The sequence below is a fragment of the Triticum urartu genome, chromosome 5A (assembly GCF_056163025.1).
Source record: "Triticum urartu cultivar PI428250 chromosome 5A, HENAU_Tu73, whole genome shotgun sequence".
In the NCBI taxonomy this organism is placed as follows: domain Eukaryota; kingdom Viridiplantae; phylum Streptophyta; class Magnoliopsida; order Poales; family Poaceae; genus Triticum; species Triticum urartu.
The window spans coordinates 90,344,885-90,363,186 of record NC_141877.1 but is presented as its reverse complement, the minus strand read 5'-3'; positions in this window follow the sequence as shown (position 1 = coordinate 90,363,186).

Genomic DNA, 18,302 nt, shown 5'->3' with positions numbered 1-18,302 from the left:
CTCCCCCGCCGATCGCGCTGCACCAACACCCCCAATCGTCGTGGCCCTCTTGGGCGGCTCGCAGGCGCCGCCTACAAGTTACCACGTCAAGCCGTTCATCCGCCGGGTCAGCGCCGCTTCCACGCAGCAGGGGGCTCCCCTGGATCGGGCGGCGCCCGAGACCGGCCTGAGCTTCAGCCCGGAGGACCACCCCTCCAACTCAGCCTGCTCAGGCGCGCTCCCCATGCTATGCACCCCCACCATCTGCCAGGTGGCCGTCACCAGAACTCTCATCGATGGCGGGGCGGGCCTCAGCGTGCTCTCAGTCGAGGCCTTCAACCTCCTCTGCATTCCCCTGGAACGGTTGCAGCCCAGCCGGCCCTTCTCAGGCGTTGGGGGCAGGTCGTCCAGCTCCTCGGGGAAGGTCCGGCTCCCAGTGACCTTTGGCACCTACGACAACTTCCGCACGGAGCTGGTCGACTTCGACATCACCCCCATCGGCCTCCCCTACAACTCCATCCTCGGCTACCCAGCGCTGGCCCAGTTCGTGGCCACAACGCACCCGGCATACAACCTCATGAAGATGCCCGGGAGCAGCGGTGTCCTCACCGTGCACGGGGATACCGGTGACGCTCTACGGGTGCTCAAGCTCGTCTTCAAGACAGCAGCGTCGGCACAGCCTGCCGACTTGGAGGCCCCCGAGCCCAAGGGGGCTGTGCCCGCCAAGAAGAAGCAGTTGTTCACCCAAGACAAGGCAGAAATCAAGGAGATACCCGTCGATGAGGACGGGTCCACCAACGCCACTTTCACCATAGGCGCCCACCTCAAACCCGAGCAGAAGGAGGCCCTGGTCGGGTTCCTGCACGCAAACAAGAAGGTATTCCCTTGGGAGCCAGACCAGTTGGCAGGGATCCCCAGGAGTGTAATCGAGCATCACCTCAACGTGTGCCCCAACGTGCGCCCTGTGAAGCAGAAGGCCAGGCGGCAGTCCACAGAAAAGCAAGCCATCATGGTCCAAGAGATCCACAAATTAGAGGCTGCTGGGGTCATTCGCGAGGTCCGATACCCAGATTGGTTGGCCAACCCAGTCGTTGTGCCGAAGAAGGGAGGGAAGGAACGCATGTGTGTCGACTTCACCAACCTCAACAAAGCGTGCCCGCAAGATCCGTTCCCGCTCCCCCGCATCGACCAGATCGTTGATTCCACTGCGGAATGCGACCTGTTATGCTTCCTGGATGCCTTCTCTGGGTATCACCAGATCAAGATGGCGGTAGAAGACGTCAAGAAGATGGCCTTCCTAACCCCGTGTGGGGTGTACTGCTACACCTGCATGCCATTCGGGCTACGTAACGCAGGGGCGACCTTTTAGCGGCTGATGCATATCACCTTGGGCCCGCAGCTCGGGAAGAATGTTGAAGCTTACGTCGATGACATCGTGGTAAAATCTCGGGAGGCCAGGACCTTGATACAAGACCTGGAGGAAACCTTCGCGAGCCTCAACGCAGTGAACCTACGGCTCAACCTAGAGAAGTGTGTGTTCGGAGTCCCCTCGGGCAAGCTCTTGAATTTCCTCGTGTCCCACCAAGGCATCGAGGCTAACCCAGAGAAGGTCAAGGCGGTGGAAGACATGAGCCCGCCAAAGACCCTCAGAGAAATGTAGAAGCTCACGGGGCGCGTGATCGCGCTAGGGCACTTCATCTCCAAGTTGGGGGAATGAGCCCTGCCCTTCTTCCAGCTAATGAAGAAAAAGGGGCCCTTCGAGTGGACTGAAGAGGCCGACAAGGCGTTCCAGGATCTCAAGAGATACCTGACTAGCCCACCGGTCATGGTGGCCCCGCGCCCTCAGGAGCCCCTGGTGCTCTACCTCGCCGCCACTCCCTACTCCGCCAGCGCAGCCTTGGTAGCAGTCAGAGAGGAGCGCCGAATCAAAACCACGGCAGCAGCCCGGCACAAGGCAGAACAGGGACAAAGAAGGCCCACAGAAACCGCCATCGCGGCTGAGGAGGATCAACCGCCGCAGAGGGGCGCACCAGGCGGAAGAGGCCCCCCTACCAGATGGCCAGTCTCAGGAGGCCTCATTGCCTCAAGAGGCGCCACGGTCTCCGAAGGGAGCCACCAGCACTGACGCACTCCACCTCGTTGAGCACCCAGTGTACTTCGTCGGCACAGTGCTGCGGGATGCAAGAGCACGGTACCCCATGCCTCAAAAACTCCTCCTCGCGCTACTGGTGGCTTCGCGCAAACTGTGGCACTATTTTCAGGGTCAGCCCATCAAGGTCGTCTCGTCATACCCCCTGGAGAGGGTGCTCAGGAGCCCCAATTCAGCTGGGAGGGCCGCTGAGTGGAACATAGAGCTGCAAGCGTTTCAGCTCGAATTCAGCACGACCAGAGTCATCAAGGGAGCAGCGTTGGCGGATTTTGTGGCAGAATGGACGGAGGCGCCAGGCCTCAAGGCCGATGAGGATCGGTCCCTGTCCCCGGGAAGCGAGGCGCCAGAAGGCTGGGTCATGTACTTCGATGGGGCGTTCTCCAGACACGGCGCAGGGGCTGGGGCGGTGCTTATATCGCCCACCCAGGACAAGCTCTATTACGCCGTGCAGCTTTGTTTCCAGCAAGGCGAAAAGGTCTCCAACAACATAGCGGAGTATGAAGGTTTAATAGCGGGCATGAAGGCCGCCGCTGCCCTGGGGGTGAAACACCTCACCATCAAGGGCGATTCGCAGATCCTTGTCAATTTCTCCAACAAGGTGTATGAGCCGAAGGATGAGCACATGGAGGCCTACCTTGCAGAGGTCCGCAGGATGGAGAAGCAGTTCTGGGGGTTGGAGTTGCAGCATGTGCCCCGTGGCACCAATCAGGAAGCCGATGACATCGCCAAACGCGCGTCTAGGTGGTTACCTCAGGAGCCTGGCTTTTTCGAGGAGCGGCTCTTCAAGCCTTCAGCCTTACCGTCATTATCAAACACGGCTCAGCCCAGGGAGGAGCTCCCTCAGCCACCTGCCTCAGGAGCTTCGGCTTGTGGCCCGGCCTCGGGAGCATGCCTGCTCCTGACGATGGAACCTCAGGAGGGATGTTGGATCACGGAGCTCTGGAGCTACTTAACGCAAGGGACCCTGCCGGAGAAGGAGGAGGAAGCAGAGCGAGTGGTGCGCCAGGCCACGGCATACTACATCAAAGATGGAGAGCTCTACCGGAAGCGATCAAACGATGTATCCCTGCGCTGCATCTCCAGGAAGCAAGGGAAGGAACTACTGGAAGATATACACGGCGGAGATTGCGGACATCATTCGTCATCACGGACCCTCGTTGGCAAGGCGTTCCGCAGTGCGTTTTATTGGCCCACCGCGCTCAATGACGCTGTTGAACTAGTGAAAGCTTGTGAGGCCTGCCAGTTCCACGCCAAGCAGATCCATCAGCCGGCAGGGGGCTTGTAGACTATCCCCCTTTCGTGGCCATTCGCAATCTGGGGGCTCGACATCTTGGGTCCGTGTCCTCGGGCGCCAGGGGGCTACCACTACCTTTACGTTGCCGTGGACAAGTTCACCAAGTGGGCTGAAGTGGAGGCTGTCCGCACCATTCCTGCGGGTTCCGCAGTCAAGTTCATCAAGGGCATCGTGAGCCGGTTCGGGGTGCCAAATCGCATCATCACGGACAACGGTTCACAGTTCACCAGTAACCTCTTCAAAACATACTGTGCTAACCTTGGGACGCAGATATGCTACGCTTCAGTGGCGCACCCCCGAAGCAACGGCCAGGCCGAGCGAGCCAACGCGGAGGTCCTGAGGGGCCTCAAGACCAGGACGTTCAAGAAGAAGCTAGAGGCTTACGGCAGAGGTTGGTACGACGAACTGCAGTCCGTGTTGTGGTCCATCCGCACCACCGCGACCAAGCCGACTGGAGAGACCCCGTTGTTCCTGGTCTACGGAGCAGAAGCAGTCCTCCCTCACGAGGTCAGACATTGCTCCGCGCGGGTCCTGGCGCTCGACGAGGCACAACAGGACGTCATGCGGGGGAGGAGCGTCGCCGGGAAGCCGCGCTGCGAGCGGCGAGGCACCAACAAGCACTGCGGCGATATCACTGCCGCAACATCCGCCCCAGGACTCTTGAGGTAGGAGACCTCGTGCTCAGGCGGGTTCTCTCCAGGGAGGGATTGCACAAGCTCTCTCCCATGTGGGAGGGCCCGTTCAAGGTTGTTCATGTGTCCAGGCCCGGCTCCGCGCGCTTGGAGACTCAAGAGGGAGTGCCGGTCCAGAATGCATGGAACATCCAGCACCTCCGGAGGTTCTACCCCTGAAAAGGTCCAAAGCCTGTGAAGCAAGGCGAGTGCCTGTGAAGCTATCACGTTTTGGAAAAGGCCCGGAGCTTGTGAAGCAAGGCGAGTGCCTATGAAGCTATCGCGTTTTGGAAAAGGCCCGGAGCCTGTGAAGCAAGGCGAGTGCCTGTGAAGCTATCGCGTTTTGGAAAAGGCCCGGAGCCTGTGAAGCAAGGCGAGTGCCTGTGAAGCTATCGCGTTTTGGAAAAGGCCCGGAGCCTGTGAAGCAAGGCGAGTGCCTGTGAAGCTATCGCGTTTTTGAAAAGGCCCGGAGCCTGTGAAGCAGGCGAGTGCCTGTGAAGCTATCGCGTTTTGGAAAAGGCCCGGAGCCTGTGAAGAAGGCCAACGCCTGTGAAGCTCGCCGCCCGTGACACTCTCACGTAATAATGAGTTGGGGCTGTACACGCCCCGGAGTCTCAGGAGCGCCGGCCTCAGGCCCTGGGGCTCCCTCCCACGCCCAGTGGCAGCACTTAGCTCCGCGCTGGTGAGAAGACGTCGAAGACTAGACTAGGTTCGGGACGCGGCTTTTCATTTGCTTTCTGCAGTTGGCTTGTTCCTCTTCATTTGAAGTGTTATTGAAGTTGTTGCCGTCTTTGGCTTGCGGTTCTTCGGCTTTTCACTCTCCTGCCTCGATTTCTCTTGTGCAAGGCCTCGCGAGGGGGAGAGCCGAGCGCCCTCGCGAGTGTTCCTATCCTAGTCACTCAAAGAGTTCGCGACCTGGGCCCCTTACAGGAGCACCCCTCCAGTCCGTGCCCCACGGGCACCGCGACACAAACAAAGGGCCTGGGTCGGTCGCCCCCCCACGGCCGGAGCCGGGAACTATCCATGCTCGGGCACATAGCCGGAAGGTACGGTAACAAAAGCAAAACGATGATTAACAGCAATAACCCAAACATGCCCCAGCGGGGCTCCGCACTATTTTCTTTGTTACGCAGGAAAAAGGGAAAAGGAAGAACAAATCCGGCGCGGCTCGCCTCACACCGGCCCGCAGGGAAGGCCCGAGCTGCCTCCGGAGCTCAGGCGGACTCCCTCTCGCGCTTCACCAGGGCGCGACGGCGGGCGGACACGTTGCCGCCCCCCAAGCAGATACGACGGCGTGGAGGCTGATCGCGGCCACCGCTAGAGGAGTCGCCACCTAAAGAAGAACCGGAGAAGCTTGAGGAACCCCGAACGCCGCCAGCCGTGCAAGCGCTGCTCTCTCCATCATCACCGGAGCTGGGTTCCCAGCCGCGGTCGTCACCCTTGGGGCAACACCCTACGCGGCGACCATCTTCCCCAAACACCCTCACATAGAGGGTGGCGTCGCCGTCGAACTTGAAGTGTACGGTGCACCGACGGCTCAGGCCACGCGCGCGGGCAAACGTCTGCCAACCGCGGGCCAGGGACAGGCTCCCGGCCGCGGAGACCTCCAGAGAGACCCATGAGGCCCGGCTGCAGCAGCCGTCGGCCTGGAGCCAGAGGCCGCCCGGGGCGCCGGCCGGGAGCTCGCCGAGGAGGAAGCGAGGAAGTGGAAGCCGGGTGCTAGCCGGCTCCGCCGACCACACGATGAACTCCGGCAGGACTTCAGCAGCACGAACGCGCGGCCTGGGGGGACGCGCAGCCGGAGCGCGACCCCCGCCTGCAGCAATCCGCCCGTCGCCGTGCTGAAGATCACCTCCACGGCCGCGGGGAGCCACCGTGGTGGCCACAGGATGCTTGCGAGGGCGCCCTCGGCCGCGCTTGGGTGGGGGAGAGGCGGGCTCAACCCGGCAAGCCTTCCCCTTCTCGGCGGCCGAGAACCTCCTTGACGGGGCCATGAAGAAAATGGAGAAGCAAGGGGGGATGAACTGGAAGGGCGCGCGCCGGTCCATACTTATGGCTGGCGATGGCCAACCAACGGCCCCCACGATCGCAGGTAATTATGACCCGCTTTGCATGCAGGGACTTATCCAATCCGTGCAGTTGCCGAGGTGCCATGGGGAAGTGGAGACGCCCATGTCCAATCAACCGCCACGCGGTGCCCAAGGCCGCAGGCTGTTAGGGCCCATGGCGCTGCGCTCTTGCCCTTCCACCTCCCTGCACAGCCAAGCCCGGGCGCGCCTTGGGCCTGGGGGCTATTGTCGGCGTTCTGGGAATGGGGGTCCCCAGACATGCCTGCCTGCGGCCTGCGGCATGGCTCAAAGGGGGGTCCCAACACGGCCCATCTTCACCAACACAAACTCAAGACCCTCGCGAGGGGCCAAGCCTCGCGGGGCGGACGACGCGGAGCCTCCTCAGGCATGGCCTCGTCAGGCTAGCTCACGAGGAGGCGGAGAGATCAAGGCAGGGTACCTCAAGAGGTGCCATGTCGCAAGCCATGATGACTCAGGGCGCCAGGCGGGTGCCAGCCGGCACAGCGTCCTCCTTTCCTCTTTGGTGCAAAGGGGGCAAGCATAGCCGCGGAGTACCGAGGCATCAGGCAAAGGTTGCCATTTCGGTGCAACGAGACCAAGACTAGGAGAACTACGAGACGGAGGTCATCGTGGAGCCCAAGACGGCGTCATCACCAGAGCTTTGCGCAGATGAAGACTACTTTTGTCAGGATAGCTCATACTTGCTGCCCCCCTTCAAATTAGCCCGCCATTGTTGGCTCCCTTCCCGCTCGATATTTGGGAAGAGGACCAGGGCCTCTATAAATAGGACCAGCCACCCACATGGCAAGGGGTCAGCCGGTTGGAAGCAGAGAGAGAGAGAGACAGAAAGGTGACTGAACTCCTCCCAGCAGTTCATCGCCCCAGCCAAGAACAGACCCTCGCGAGGCTGTTCTTCCTTGTATTGATCATCATCATCAGCCCAAGAGGCAATACACACACCACACACTGGAGTAGGGTATTACACCACAACGGTGGCCCGAACCAGTATAAACCCTGTGTCTCTTGTGTTGTTCTTTCGATAGTTTTGATCCTAGCACGGCGGAGGGGTGCAGGTAGGTAGGAGGCGAAATCTCCGCGCGCACCCCAGTGTTTGAACCTCAAGGGTCTGCCGGAACCTGAAATCCGACAAGAGGCATGGGCGGGGCACTGTTACCTCGGTCATCATTGATTGAAGTCTCGTCAAATCATACGGCCTGGATGGGACGGGAGTTGCCCCGTAGCTGGATTGCGTAGCACACCACAGGTGGTGCTGGCTTGTAGAGGAGGCTTCGGTCGTGCCGGGTTCGGCTATCTTGCGCCAGTTGTTGGGACTAAGTCGACGCGTCTTGCCGAGTCGGCTAGTCTGGCTGGCTTGCGGGGCTTGGCCGGGTCGAGCGACCCGGCCAAGTGCGTGCCGACATCGAGGGGCGGTGCTAGCCCCGTTGTTTTTGAGGAGGATCCGGGTTCCGTTGCCTGCCCCGGGTCCATCCCCCCGACAAAGCTCAACAAAAAGAACTAAGTGGGTGTGCATCCAACTCGCTTGCTCATGAATACCTAGGGCATTTTGAGGAAGCCCATCATTGGAATATACAAGCCAAGTTCTATAATTAAAAATTCCCACTAGTATATGAAAGTGATAACATAGGAGACTCTCTATGAAGATCTTGGTGCTACTTTGAAGCACAAGTGTGGTAAAAGGATAGCAGCATTGTCCCTTCTCTCTTTTTCTCTCATTTTTTATATGGGCCTTTTCTCCTCTTTTTTTATGGCCTTCTTTTTATTTATTTATTTCGTCCAGAGTCTTATCCTGACCTGTGGGGGAATCATAGTCTCCATCATCCTTTCCTCACTTGGGACAATGCTCTAAAAATGATGATCATCACACTTTTTATTTACTTACATCGTCAACAATTACAAGTCAATACTTAGAACAAAATATGACTCTATGTGAATGCCTCCGGCGGTGTATCGGGATATGCAATGAATCAAGAGTGACATGTATGAAACAATTATGAACGGTGGCTTTGCCACAAATACAATGTCAACTACACGATCATGCGAAGCAATATGACAATGATGGAGTATGTCATAATAAACAGAACGGTGGTAAGTTGCATGGCAATATATCTCGGGATGGCTATAGAATGCCATGATAGATAGGTATAGTGGCTGTTTTGAGGAAGGTATATGGTGCGTGTATGATACCGGCAAAAGGTGTGCGGTATTAGAGAGGCTAGAAATGATGGAAGGGTGAGAGTGCGTATGATCCATGGACTCAACATTAGTCATAAAGAACTCATATAATTATAGCAAAACTCTACAAGTTATCAAAGCAAAGTATTATGTGCATGCTCCTAGGGGGATAGATTGGTAGGAAAAGACCATCGCTCGTCCCCGACCGCCACTCATAAGGAAGACAATCAATAAATAAATCATGCTCTGACTTCATCACATAACGGTTCACCATACGTGCACGCTACGGGAATCACAAACTTTAACACAAGTATTTCTCAAATTCAGAACTACTCAACTAGCATGACTCTAATATCACCATCTCCATATCTCAAAACAATTATCAAGTATCAAACTTCTCATAGTATTCAACACACTCATAAGAAAATTTTATTATTAATCTTGAATGCCTAACATAACTAAAGCAATTCACCATGCTGTTTTGTAGGACTCTCAAAATAATCTAAGTGAAGCATGAGAGAACAATGATTTCTATAAAACAAATCCACCAACGTGCTCTAAAAGATATAAGTGAAGCACTAGAGCAAAAACTATATGACTCAAAAGATATAAGTGAAGCACATAGAGTATTCTAACAATTTCCGTGTGTCTCTCTAAAAAGTGGTGTACAGCAAGGATGATTGTGGTAAACTAACAAATAAAGACTCAAATAATACAAGACACTCCAAGCAAAACACATATCATGTGGTAAATAAAAATATAGCTCCAAGTAAAGTTACCGATGAAAGTATACGAAAGAGGGGATGCCTTCCGGGGCATCCCCAAGCTTTGGCTTTTAGGTGTCCTTAGATTATCTTGGGGGTGCCATGGGCATCCCCAAGCTTAGGCTCTTGCCACTCCTTGTTCCATAATCCATCAAATCTTTACCCAAAACTTGAAAACTTCACAACATAAAACTTAAAGTAGAAAATCTCGTGAGCTCCGTTAGCAAAAGAAAACAAAAAACCACTTCATGGTACTGTAATGAAATCATTCTTTATTTATATTGGTGTTAAACCTACTGTATTCCAACTTCTCTATGGTTTATAAACTATTTTACTAGCCATAGATTCATCAAAATAAGCAAACAACACACGGAAAACAGAATCTGTCAAAAACAGAACAATCTGTAGTAATCTGCAGCTAACGCAAGTTCTGGAAGCCCAAAAATTCTAAAATAAATTGCTGGACGTGAGGAATTTATCTATTAATCATCTTCAAAAATAATTAACTAAATATCACTTTCCAAATAAAAATGGCAGCGCATGAGCGCTAAAGTTTCTGTGTTTTACAGCAAGATTTAGAAGACTTTCCCCAAGTCTTCCCAACGGTTCTACTTGGCACAAACACTAATTAAACATAAAAAACACAACCAAAACAGAGGCTAGATAAATTATTTATTACTAAACAGGAGCAAAAAGCAAGGAATAAAAATAAAATTGGGTTGCCTCCCAACAAGCACTATCATTTAACGCCCCTAGCTAGGCATAAAAGCAAGGATAGATCTAGGTGTTGCCATCTTTGGAAGGCAATCCATAAGTGGCTCTCATAATAGATTCATAAGGTAATTTAATTTTATTTCTAGGGAAGTGTTCCATGCCTTTCCTTAACGGAAATTGGAATCTAATATTCCCTTCCTTCATATCAATAATTGCACCAATCGTTCTAAGGAAAGGTCTACCAAGAATAATAGGACATGAAGGATTGCAATCTATGTCAAGAACAATAAAATCTATGGGCACATAATTCCTATTTCCAACAATAAGAACATCATTAATTCTTCCAATAGGTTTCTTAATAGTGGAATCTGCAAGGTACAAGTTTAAAGAGCAATCATCAAAATCACAGAAACCTAGCAAATCATACAAAGTCTTTGGGATCGTGGAAACACTACCACCCAAATAACACAAAGCATAGCACTCATGATCTTTAATTTTAATGGTAGGTTCCCACTCATCATAAAGTTTTCTAGGGATAGAAACTTCCAACTCAAGTTTTTCTTCATAACATTGCATCAAAGCATCAACGATATGTTTGGTAAAGGCTTTATGTTGACTATAAGCATGAGGAGAATTTAGCACGGATTGCAACAAGGAAATACAATCTATCAAAGAGCAAGTATCATAATTAAATTCCTTGAAATCCAAAATAGTGGGTTCATTAATATTTAAAGTTTTGACTTCTTCAATCCCACTTTTAACAATTTTAGCATCAAGATCTAAAGACTTCGAATTTTTGGAACGCCTTATAGGTAAAGGTGGATCATATTCAGTCCCATCATTATAAAGATTCATATTGAAAAATAAAGATTTAATAGGGTACACATCAATAACTTTTAGATCTTCATCTTTATTATCATGGAAACTAGAAGAACACGCTTTTATAAAGCAATCTTTCTTAGCACGCATCCTAGCGGTTCTTTCTTTGCACTCATCAATGGAAATTCTCATGGATTTGAGAGACTCATTGATATCATGCTTAGGAGGAATAGATCTAAGTTTCAAAGAATCAACATCAAGAGAAATTCTATCAACGTTCCTAGCCAACTCACCAATCTTAAGCAATTTTTCTTCAATCAAAGCATTGAAATTCTTTTGCGAGGTAATAAATTCTTTAATATTAAATTAAAAATCAGAGGGTATCTTATTAAAATTTCCATAAGAATTGTTGTAGGAATTACCATAATTATTAGAGGAATTACTAGGATACGGCCTAGGATTAAAGTTTCCTCTATACGCGTTGTTACCAAAATTATTCCTACCAACAAAATTCACGTCCAAAGATTCATTATTATTCTCAATCCAAGTAGACAAAGGCATATCATTAGGATCAGAAGAAACACTTTTATTAGCAAATAATTTCATAATTTCATCCATCTTTCCACCCAAAACATTAATTTCTTCTATCGCATGCAGTTTCTTATTAGTAGAATTTTCAGTGTGCCATTGAGAATAATTAACCATAATATTATCTAGGAGTTTAGTAGCTTCTCCTAAAGTGATTTCCATAAAAGTGCCACCCGTGGCCGAATCTAAAAGATTTCTAGAAGCAAAATTCAATCCATCATAAAATTTTTGTGTAATCATCCACAAATTCAAACCATGTGTAGGACAATTAGGTATCATTAATTTCATCCTCTCCCAAGCTTGTGCAACATGTTCATGATCAATTTGCTTAAAATTCATGATACCGTTTCTAAGAGAGATGATCTTAGCGGGAGGAAAATACTTAGAGATAAAAGCATCTTTACACTTATTCCACGAATCAATAATATTTTTAGGCAAAGCCGAAAACCAAGCTTTAGCACGATCTCTAAGCGAAAAAGGAAATAGTTTCAATTTAACAATATCATTATCCACTTCTTTCTTCTTTTGCATATCACACAGATCAACAAAGTTGTTTAGATGGGTAGCGGCATCTTCACTAGGAAGGCCGGAAAACGGATCTTTCATGACAAGATTCAGCAAAGCAGCATTAATTTCACAAGATTCAGCATCGGTAAGAGGAGCAATCGGAGTGCTAATAAAATCATTGTTGTTGGTATTGGTAAAGTCACACAATTTGGTATTATCTTGAGCCATCATTACAAGCAAGCAATCCGACACACAAGCAAACAAAAAACGGGCAAAAAGAGGCAAATAGAGAAAGAGAGGGAGGATGGAGAGAGAGAAGGTGAATAAAATGGCAAGGGTGAAGTGGGGGGAGGGAAACGAGAGGCAAATGGCAAATAATGTAATGTGGGAGATAATGGTTTGTGATGGGTACTTGGTATCTTGACTTTTGCGTAGACTCCTCGGCAACGGAGCCAGAAATCCTTCTTGCTAACTCTTGAGTACTGTGTTGGTTTTCCCTTGAAGAGGAAAGGGTGACGCAGCAGAGCAGCGTAAGTATTTCCCTCAGTTTTTGAGAACCAAGGTATCAATCCAGTAGGAGGCCACACACGAGTCCCTCGCACCTACACAAACAAATAAACTCCTCGCAACCAACGTGATAAAGGGGTTGTCAATCCCTTCACAATCACCTACGAGAGTGAGATCTGATAGATATGATAAGATAATATTTTTGGTATTTTTATAATAAAGAGAAATAAAGATGCAAGTAAAATAAATGGAAAAGGAAATAACTAAGTATTGGAAGAGTATTATGATGTAAAGTAGACCCGGGGGCCATAGGTTTCACTAGAGGCTTCTCTCGAGAGCATACATATTACGGTGGGTGAACAAATTACTATTGAGCAATTGACAGAATTGAGCATAGTTATGAGAATATCTAGGTATGATCATGTATATAGGCATCACGTCCGAGACAAGTAGACCGACTCCTGCCTACATCTACTACTATTACTCCACACCTCGACTGCTATGCAGCATGCATCTAGAGTATTAAGTTCAAGAGAACAGAGTAACACTTTAAGCAAGATGACATGATGTAGAGGGATAAACTCATGCAATATGATATAAACCCCATCTTGTTATCCTCGATGGCAACAATACAATACGTGCCTTGCTGCCCCTACTGTCACTGGGAAAGGACGCCGCAAGACTGAACCCAAAGTTAAGCACTTCTCCCATTGCAAGAAAGATCAATCTAGTAGGCCAAACCAAACTGATCATTCGAAGAGACTTGCAAAGATAACCAATCATACATAAAAGAATTCAGAGAAAATTCAAATAATGTTCATAGATAAACTTGATCATAAACCCACAATCCGTGGATCTCAACAAAAACACCGCAAAAGAAGATGACATCTAATAGATCTCCACAAGAGAGGGGGAGAACTTTGTATTGAGATCCAAAAAGAGAGAAGAAGCCATCTAGCTAATAACTATGGACACGTAGGTCTGAAGTAAACTACTCACACTTCATCCGATGGGCTATGGTGTTGATGTAGAAGCCCTCCGTGATCGATGCCCCCTCCGGCGGAGCTCCAAAAAAGTCCCCAAGATGGGATCTCGTGTATACAGAAAGTTACGGCGGTGGAATTATGGTTTTGGCTCCGTATCTGGTAGTTTGGGGGTATGTAGGTATATATAGGAGGAAGGAGTACGTCGATGGAGCAACGTGGGCCCCACAAGGGTGGAGGGCGCGCCTGGGGGGGGGGGGGGTAGGCGCGCCCCTACCTCGTGCCTTCCTGGTTGATGTCTTGACGTATGGTCCATGTCCTCTGGATCATGTTTGTTCCAAAAATCACGTTCCCGATGGTTTCATTCCGTTTGGACTCCGTTTGATATTCTTTTTCTGCGAAACTCTGAAATAGGGAAAAAACAACAATTCTGGGTTTGGACTCCAGTTTATAGGTTAGTCCCAAAAATAATATAAAAGTGTATAATAAAGCCCAATAATGTCCAAAACAAGATATGATATAGCATGGAACAATCAAAAATTATAGATACGTGTGAGGCGCCCGAGGAGACGACCCCGGGAGTGCTGGGCTGAGGGGAGCCCTCTGGCTCTGCCTCATGATGACCTGCTGAAACCTCGGAGGCTTCGGCCTTAGGAGCAGTTGATTGCGTCGCCCCCTCAGCTGTCACCCGAGGGCAAGAGTCACGGGCTCCCGGGAATGGCACCTCGGGAGCGTCGAGCGGTGTCGATGCCTCAGCACCCGCGCCTCTGACCTCCAGCGGTGCTCGCCCCCTACATACACTCTTAGGGTAAGTTCGGCGCTGGTGGCAAGGAGGGGAACCACGGAGACAGGGTTCTCACAGGGCCCTTCAAGGCCGACTGGACGCAACCCCCATTCATCGAAGGGGGCATCTGCTCCGCGAACTCCACCCTGTTTGAGCAGTAGTACAAAAGACAGCACTCCTGCGGCATGTCGACTGTCGTGGGTTCGCCCGTCAGGACCTCGAGCACCGTTATTCGTGCCTCGAGCGGAAGCCATGAGTCCTGAAGCCTCATGTGATCCTGGCCGCCAGACAGGGCCCACATCGGCTGGGAATGGCGCTGGAGTGGGGCGACACGACGTCGGAGAAACTCCTTCCTCACCATGGGTGTAGTCACGCCAAGATCTTTCAGCCTCTTCAACCAGAGCCAGACGAAGGCAAGGCGGGGGTCCGCGAGCTTCTCGTGGCCCCAGCCGGAGCTGGGAACGATGGGTGCCAAAGGGGGCGAGAGCAGGGGCTGAGCACACCAACGTCCACAAACACCCACCGTGTCCGAAACTCGCTTGTGGATGGTGGAAGCTCAAAATCAATCACCGAGCCAGCCGTCGCAGCCATGGCCTGGAAGCTCAAGCATCCCGAGCACTGCCGAGGGCTAGCCAGGTGTAGCGAGAAGAAATGGCGCAATAGGGGCACAGAAGGGGGAATGCCCACCACGGCCTCGCAGACAAAAGCAAAAAAGGCGAGAAGGGAGACTGATTGGGGATCTAGGTGCAACATATGGATCTGATAGTGGGAGAGCATTGCGTTGAAGAAGGCGGAGAAGGGAGGAACCAGGCTAGCCCACAGGGCGTCGATGAAGAATTGAACTTTGGTGGCAGTCCTGTCGACGGATGCGCGGGATGCGGGCCAGGCCGCCGTCCTCCCCCACTCGTTGAAGTTAGCGGCGGGCGCAGGGCGCACCTTGTCCATGGCTTCCTGGTTGAGCACCAACGACCGGCCTACGGCGGGTTCAATAGCCGGGGGTGGCCCGGCTGAAGACTGAGACTTCTTCTCCCCCTTCTCCGTTCACCGAGGTGCCATGGCAACAAGGAGGGCCGAGCTCGGGACAGATTGGAAGAGGAGGTTATTGTTTCGGAAAGGCGGGAGAGTTCGAAGGGCACATCACCAGCAATGGGGGAATAACCGTGTAAGTCACGGTGGCCTCCAAGCTAGGCGGATATCAAGGCTGTATGGGGAAGCGGGGCCACCCACGTCCCGTCAATCCCCACGCATCAACCGAGGTCGCAGGCTGTTGGGGCCCGCGGCGCTCCGCACTTGCCGCTTGGCTTCGCCTCGAAGCCAAGTCCGAGCGCGTCTTGGGCCCGGGGGCTACTGTCGGCGTCCTAGGAACGTGGGTCCCCAGACTTGCCTGCCTGCGGCCCATGGTGTGGCTCCGCCAGCGGACCCGTACGGCCCTTCTTCACCAGCAAACACTCAAGACCCTCGCGAGGGGCCAAGCCTTGTGAGGCGGACGACGCAAGTCCTCCTCGAGGGCGGCCTCACCAGGCTGGCTCGCAAGGGGCAGAGAGATCAAGGCAAGGGGCACCTCGCGAGGTTCCTGTGATGCAAGCCACGACGACCGAGGCCACGCAGGCGCCAGCGCGCACAGTGTCATCGTTTCCTCTTTGGTGCTAAAGAGGCAAGCACAGGCGAGGAGTCCCGAGGCATCATGCAAAGGTTTCCATATCAGTGCAACGAGACCAAGACCAGCAGGACGGCAGGATGGAGGTCACCGTGGAGCCCAGGACGGCGTCACCACTAGAGCCTTTGGCAGGCGAAGACCACCTTTAGTCGGGATAACTTGTACTAGTTTTCTCCCTTCAAATTTGGCTGTTGTGGCATCCCTTCCCGCCAGCATTTGGGAAGAGGACCAGGGCCTCTATAAATAGGGCTAGCCACCACAGTAGGAGGGGACGGATCCGAGGCCATTCCGATCATCCTCATCCACACAAACTCACCAAGCACAAGAGCACCTCTCCTCAGGAGGCTGTTCTTCCCTTGTAACTGTTCGTCCTCAGCCCAAGAGGCAATCCACCACACCACACTGGAGTAGGATATTACACCAAATCGGTGGCCCGAACCAGTATAAACCAGTATAAATCGGTGGCCCGAACAGATGGATCCAATGGAGCTCGCCTCCTTAAATGAGCTCTTGGATCACATCGCCGCCCTGGGAGTCGCTACGGACTATGATCGGATTGGGCTCAAACCCAATCAGAGGGAGATTAACTGTCCGCCGGTCACCCATCATATTGCAGTAGTGGCGGAACAATGCGGCGACCTCCCCTCCATATTGAGGACCAACTATGTCCGGATTCCTGAGCTCTCCGAGCCGGATACCCGTTCGTGGGAGGACAGCATCCAATCCCTGAACTTAGAGTCAGGCAGCGGGCCAGGATTATTGGGCAACACCCCGGAACCAGAATTTGCAAAATTGAAAATTCCTCGGCCCCTAGATCCTAGATCGGGTAAGGGTTTGGATTCAATTCCACCCACCCACCCAAACATAAGCGATCTTTCCCACATCAGTCAAGAGCCCCAGGAAACAGTACATCACTATTGGGCCAGATTCCTCCTTGCGATGAACAAGGTTAAGGACTGTCGCGAGGAAGACGCAATCTTATTTTTCTGCAATAATTGCACGGACAAGGGAATCCTTAACGCCATAAATCGCCGTGAGATATCATGCTTCGCTGACTTGGCGTCCATAGTACGAAAGTACTGTGCGATGGAAAGTGCATGGAAAACCGAAACAAACTTTTGGGATAATCCGGCCCTACATACGAACCCAGTCCAAAACAAAAGGGTGCACTATCAAAAGACACCCGCGTCAACTACCAAAAAGTAGAAACCCTCTATAGGGCATGGAACCGTATTGGAGGGATGGCTCAATGGACCCTGTAAAATTCACAGTACAGAGGACGCCATACCAACACATGGCCTTAGAGCATGTTGGATACTCTGGCAGGTGGCTAAAAGCGGTGAGGATCTTCTCATCCCAGATGCCGCAGAGCACCATCCCACGGATAGCGATACGGTATTAGCAGTCTTCGAGACCTTCGCATCAAACAATAGGCGCAAGCGAACACTCCACAGCATTGCCGAAATCTGTCATGTGGCAGCAATAAATCCGAACAGCCCGAGCACCAGCTGCACTGGTCCTCAGCCCAATCGTGGACGGCTTTCGACTCACAAAAGTACTCATGGACGGCGGCAGTGGATTAATCCTCATCTATGAGTAAACTCTTCAAAAGATGGAAATAGACTGGAACTGCATTGAGCAAAGTAGCACAACCTTTAGAGGAATCATCCCCAGTAGGGAAGCACGATGTGGTGGAAAAATTACACTAGATGTGGTATTCGGCACGCCGGACAATTACAGGTCCAAAGAAATTGCATTCCAAGTGGCCCCGTTCAGCAGTGGTTATCACGCTCATTTAGGACGGGAGGCGTTCACAATCTTCCAAGCCGTACCCCATTACGGGTACATGAAGCTCAAAATGCCCGGCCCTGATGGAATCATCACTCTCGCCGGTGATCCAGACACAGCACTCCGCGTCGAAAACAAAACAGCCGCACTGGCCCTCGAGGCATTATCCGAAGCCCTCTCGGCCTAGGAATTAACCACACTACGCTCCACGGTGGACAGGGACGATGTGATACTCGACAAGAGATCCAAGTCCACCTCTTTTAAACCAGCGGATGAAATAGTCAAATTCCAAGTCCACCCAACGGACCCTGCAAAAACAGCCTCCATCGTGGCACCGTTAAACCCCGCCATGGACGCCGCACTACGAGAGTTCCTGCGCAAGAATTGGGACATATTCGCCTGGCATCCCTCAGACATGCCAGGAATCCCACGCAGGCTGGCTGAGCATAGCCTTAATATCCTAAAGGGATTCAAGCCGGTCAAGCAAGCTCTTCGGCGTTTCTCCGAACCTAAGAGACAGGCCATGGGAGAGGAACTAGCCAAGTTATAGGAGGCTGGATTCATCAGAGAAATAAAACACCAGGACTGGCTAGCAAACCTGGTGATGGTACCAAAGAAGGATAAATCCTAGTGCCTTTGTGTCGATTTCAAGGACCTCAATAAAGCTTGCCCAAAGGACCCCTTCCCTCACCCCCGCATCGATAAAATTATTGATGCTACCGCAGGACACGAGTCATTGTGTTTCCTCGATGCATACTTCGGTTACCACCAAATCAAGATGGCAGAGTCCGATCAAGCCGCAACAGCATTCATCACACCATACGGTCCCTTCTGTT